Source organism: Danio rerio, chromosome 5 (genome assembly GCF_052040795.2).
Source record: "Danio rerio strain M-AB ecotype USA chromosome 5, GRCz13ab, whole genome shotgun sequence".
In the NCBI taxonomy this organism is placed as follows: Eukaryota; Metazoa; Chordata; class Actinopteri; order Cypriniformes; family Danionidae; genus Danio; species Danio rerio.
The window spans coordinates 69,942,009-69,948,008 of record NC_141025.1 but is presented as its reverse complement, the minus strand read 5'-3'; positions in this window follow the sequence as shown (position 1 = coordinate 69,948,008).

Here is a 6,000-nt window from a genome sequence, read left to right as displayed (position 1 = left end):
CTTGTTGTGTTTATCTGCTCAATTGTCTGTTTTAAAAGTGCTGAATTTTGTGTCTGTAGTCATGTTGGTGATGATTCTTGTCACGGTCACCAGCGATCCAGCCTTTGCAGAATCACTGATGAACTACAAAGGCCATCATGCACTTCACTTACACACCTGGTCCAGATCCCCCATGATTTAAATGGCTCATTTAGTCCATGATACAAACAAATCTCTAAGTATACAGTCTGAGAGGTCAGATTCATTTGAAATGTCCAAAAACTTACAGATATAGTCCTCAAGGGTGCTTGATCCTTGTCTTAGCGGACACAGCTGATCTACTGGATCCATGTTGTGGCTGATTCTTCTGTCATGTGAAGAAGACGCTGGACAAGATCCAAATGCAGGATTCACAGCTTCAGCAATCATGGGGGATCTGGACCAGGTGTGTCTAAAAAGGTATAAAATTCTAAAAGGAATCACAAATAATCTAATGGGTGTTTTGAGCTGAAACTTAACAGACACATTCTGGAGACACAAAAGACTTACCTTAAATCCTAAAAAGGGGTGCAATAGGTGCCCTTTACAGATTAAAGAACCCCCATTTTGCATTAAAAAGACCATTTTTAGGTTTTAGGGGTCTCCAACAACATGCTGATATATGTGCAAGGTCAAAAAACACTTTCATTGTCTTATAATATGCATTTATCTTTACCTAATTATCCCAGCGACTTCTATATGGACCGTTCAGCAATTCGTTTGTTCCCAAAGGACCGATGACCCAGCTTAACACAGAAGATTATAGTAAACTGAAACTGTCAGTCCAGTTTTCAGAGGCGAAGTTCAGTTCAGTTCAGTGTGGTCTAATTTTCACTGCTGAACGTCCAAACACTGAAGAGCGAATCCATCGATGCACATCTATACAAGTCCCAGACCGAGCAAGCCAGTGGTGAGGAACAATCTTCACCAATTGACGAAAGTGAAGGAAATAAAAACTTTTAGAGAAGCATGGCTCAGTTGGGCATGACCATTTCTCCTCTGGCCAAACTTCTTGTACGGAACTGCAGTCTAGGTGCTGGAGGATGGAGAACACTGGACGTCCATCGTGGAGAACTGCAGGTGTGGGTAGGTAACCGGCAGGTGATCAGGCTGGCCCACGGGATCAATGTGAAGACTCAATAAATAAAGCAGAAACATCCAGCGTTCAAGGTACATTTTTATTTATTTTACTAAAAACGGAGAAAAAAGGTCACATCAACATTTACCCTTGTTAATACAGTATCCTCAATATCTTTCCAACAGAAATCAAATACACCAGTTTTTCATTTCCTTTCAATCTTATATTAAAATATCAAATAGTTTGCAATCTAACAGTGCTTATGAAGTACACATCACTGGCTTTATAGCAGTAGTCGGCTTTGTAGCCGACCTACCGTAATAAGCTAATAAATCATGGAGACTGTCATTTCTCTCCAGTTTCACACATACTAAATTAATCAACTATTAGATGTTTTACTGTGGACCACTTTGCTTCCCTATCGCCATTAAGTACACCGGCTGAAAATGTAATACCTACAGCCACTTGACGGTAAAATTTAAGACCTTAATTTCCCGAATTTTAATTTAAGACATTTTAAGACTTTTTAAGGACCCACAGGAACCCTGTAAACATGTCAATGCTGATGTTTACCGGAATGTCTCTTGGGGAAGAGGAGAAATTTACCGTAGTATTCCAGCTCTGGGATCACTGAGCTGGGCTTCAGAGGAGTCCACAGACATCCCAGCATGCATCTGTGTCTCTAATGAGCCAACATCCCATCATACAAACCTTCAGACGGGACGGTAATGGGGTGGTGTTTGTGGTTGGCAGGACAGCGGTGTGATAAGTGTGTGGTTTGCTTGTGTTGACGGTGAATGGTGGGCTCTCTCAGGTGGTCCTCCTCTCGCCGCAGCTCTTCTCCGGGCTGCACATGAACACAGTCTCTTGCTGATGGCGTTGCTTGTGTACTGAAGAACTGGATGGCGTGGCGTGTGTGTGTGTTAGACGTCAGTGGAGAAGTAGAGTGTGTTCTTCTTCAGCTCAGCGAAGGATATGGGCGGATGCTGCAGGTAATACAGCAATACCTGAACCTGTGGAGACAGACAGACAGAGAGAGAGAAGAACTTAATGAAAGACATCCCACTCTAACCCCCTGACAATTACTGAATAACCTATTCACATTGACTGTCATGTACGAGTGGTGCAGCCGTTGACTATGTTTCCATTCAAAGATTGAAATGTGTGTGTATGTGTAAGTTTCAGCTCAAAATAGCCCATAAGTAATGTTTTACTAATGTTTAAATAAACATTAAAATTAGATTTAATGTCGCTTTAAATTAGATTGTGCTCTTTTTAAAAGAGGGCGGAGCTAAAAAGGTCTATGGCTGTTTCTCAATATGCGTTTTATGTTTTGTCTGTACTTGCGTTCTTGTGTCCTCATGAAACGTCATCAACCGTCACTGAATTTCATTCATTCATTCACTCATTTTCTTTTCGGCTTAGTCCCTTTATTAATCTGGGGTCGCCACAGCAGATTCATATCCAGCTGCAACCCATCACTGGGAAACATTCATACACACTCTTTCACACACATAACCTACTGACAATTTAGCTTACCGAATTTATCTATACCGCATGTCTTTGGAGCTGTGGGGGAAACCGAAGCACCCGGAAGAAACCCATGCTAGTCGAGTAAAGGAGGTCGAGCCTTCTCCTTTATGGCTCCTACACTCTGGAATAGCCTTCCTGACAATGTCAGAGGCTCAGACACACTCTCCCAGTGTTACGGCTGTTGCCTTTTTCTCTTTAGGGCCTGTCTCTGTGCTTGCGTGTGTGTCATGACGTCACTCCCTGTTTGTTTTCTGTAGAGTCCACCTTTGCGCACCTGCGGCGAGTTGCGCTTATTGAAACTGGCTATAAATACGGACCACCCTTGAGCGGAGACAGAGAGAGGAGACTTCACTGCCAGCCATCAAGCTTCTTTCGTTTCTTTAATTTACTGTTTTGTTTCTTGAAGTTTTACTTTGTTCTAATTTGTCAATTGTTGGGTTGTTTAGTCTTTGGTTAGTGTTGTATGTTGTTGGAGAACGTGAGTTATTGATTCTTTATTCATTCTTATTTAGTTGTGACACATGATCTGTTGGATTGTTGTGGTTGTAATAAATTTAATAATTTAGACAACTTAGTTCATGTGTACTCTTTATGTTGCGTTCCCTTCATGACTTAATTATTGATTTGATTTGATTAAAAAAGGGATCGTAACATAAATTGGGGGCTCGTCCGGGATTGTTTATTTGACAGACATTACAAATAACTCCGGATAGGTAGAGTAAATCAGGGGGGCCGTGTCTAGCGCCGGTCCTCACAACGATTTACTATTTGTTATTTTTCTTTATTGTTTTAGTTTGTTATTTTTGGGGGAAATCCGGGGGAGAGGCATGGCTTCTCAACTGGTAACCTCTGAAGACTAGAGAGGTCTTTATTTAGTGTTGAGCAGGTAGGTTTAGGGCCGGAGTTGTTCGTTTAATGTTTGGTAATGGCAACTTTTGATTTAGGCGAGTTTATAAAACAACCAAACCTTGAGGCATTAGAGACTTGTAGAAAAGATGATTTGTTTATTATTGCACAACGTTTTGAAATTTGTGTCTCAAAAACAATGCTTAAAAAAGAATTAAAGGCTTGTTTGGTGGCTGGTTTATTAGAAAAGGGAGCATTACCTTTAGATGTTGAGGAAACGTCAGAAGCGCTATCAGCTGATCAAGATGAACCATGTGAGTCACATGATGCTGTTGTTGACGCAGTAATGCCACTTCCTGATCTAAGTGAGGTAGGACCGTTTTCTTTGCCAAAGTTTGAACCTTTGTCCCTTTCAACAGACGAATCAATATCGCGTGTAGATGCGCGAGTGAAGTTACGAATAGCTTGTTTACAATTAGAATGGCAAGATATGGCTCAAGCACGTAAGGATGAACTTGAACATCGCCTTGAATTGAATCGCATTGATGCAGAAACAAAAATAAAACTGCGGCAATTAGAGTTACAGGGTGAGGAGATTGCCAAAGAAAAATTATCTCCCATTAAAGTTGATTCTGAGATGTCTGTGGAGTCTGGTCCAACAGCAGTTGAAAATGTGAATGATCCTGTGGTAAGTAATTCGTCAGTATTAGTCGATTCCTCAAATGTTTGCGCAAGTCCCTCATTTAACGTGGCGAAAAATATTGTTATAGTTCCGTCATTTCGCGAGAGAGAAGTAGAGGCTTATTTTCAGGCGTTTGAAAAATAGCTACTGCTTTAAGGTGGCCGCTTGATGTGTGGGCATTAATGTTACAATGTAAATTGACTGGGAAAGCCCAGGAGGTGTGCGCAGCTCTTCCTTTGGAAGAGAGTTCGAATTATGAGACGGTGAAAAATGTGATTCTTCGAGCATATGAACTGGTGCCTGAACATTATAGACAACAGTTTCGTACAACAAAAAAAAGCTGCATCTCAGACCCATGTAGAATTCGTTCGTGAAAAAGCTTTACTTTTTGACAGATGGGTGAAGGCTTGTAAAGTGCAGGATTATGGTTCTTTGCGTGAATTAGTGCTCATTGAAGAGTTTAAGAATTGTATTCCGGAGCGGACTGCTGTTTATTTAAATGAAAAAAAGGTTACATCTGTTCAACAAGCAGCAGTTTTAGCGGACGAGTATGCTCTATTGCATAAATCTGCCTTTGTAAAACGCCCACTTGAGTCTGTTTCAGTAAAAGAAAACTCAGTTTCTACATGTGATCGAAGTGACCAAAATCCATCTGGTTTTAAGTTTTGTAAAGAGTGCAGTTACTGCCATAAAACAGGTCATGGAATTTCTGAATGTAGGGTTTTGAAGCGCAAGCAAGGGCGTTCGGATTCGTCACCGGCACCAGTACAAGGCTCTTTATTAGTCGCGTCTCCGCCCGCCGCTCCTAAAGTTATGGATGAGTGCTTTAAACCGTTCGTGTTTGATGGCTATGTTTCACTGACGGGTCGTGTTGAAGATCAACATGCTGTAAAAGTTCTGCGTGATACTGGAGGATCTCAGTCATTTATATTGGCGGATGCTCTGCCTTTTGATGCTACTTCTGCGTGTGACACTAGTACGATTGTACAGGGAATAGAAATGGGTTTTGTACCTGTTCCTCTTCATCGTGTGTGGGTATCCTCTGATTTATTTTCTGGCTATTTTAATGTAGCTATTCGTGCTTCTCTTCCTGTACAAGGAATTCATTTGATTATGGGTAATGACATTGCTGGAGGTAAAGTAATGCCTGTAATGCATGTTACAGATACACCTGTTTCTGAGCGGCAGCCTGATGAGTTGGCAGAAAGTTTTCCAAGTGTGTTTGCTGTTAGTGCCGTTACAACTCGGGCACAAGTGAAACGTTTAAAGGGAAATGATGTTAACCTGGGTGAGTCTGTTTTTGCAGAGATTTTTAAAAAGGATGTATTTTCTCAGTCTCTAGAGGCTCCTAACCTTTTAAAAGCTGTACGCCCAAATTCTGAGGTGTTTTTACCTGTTTCTTGTGAGGTCCTTACTGAAGCTCAGAAAAATGATTCCACACTGGCGAAGTGTCGTTTGAGTGCTGATGGTAATTTATCACCAAGTAACCAGTTTTATTGGAACAACACCGTTTTAATGCGTCGCTGGAGTCCTCGTCCGTGGAGTGATGATGTGCAGGATGATTGGAGTGTAGTTCATCAAATTGTGGTGCCTTCTCAATTTAGACAGCAGATTTTGAATTTAGCTCATGACCATCCATGGTCCGGACATCTGGGAGTAAATAAAACCTATAATCGGGTGCTACAACATTTTTTTTGGCCAGGTTTAAAAGCGGATGTTTCCCGGCATTGTAAAGTCTGTCATACCTGCCAGGTTATGGGGAAACCAAATCAAATAGTCCCACCAGCTCCGCTCCATCCCATACCGGCTGTTGGCGAATCATTTGAGCGAGTGCTCGTTGACT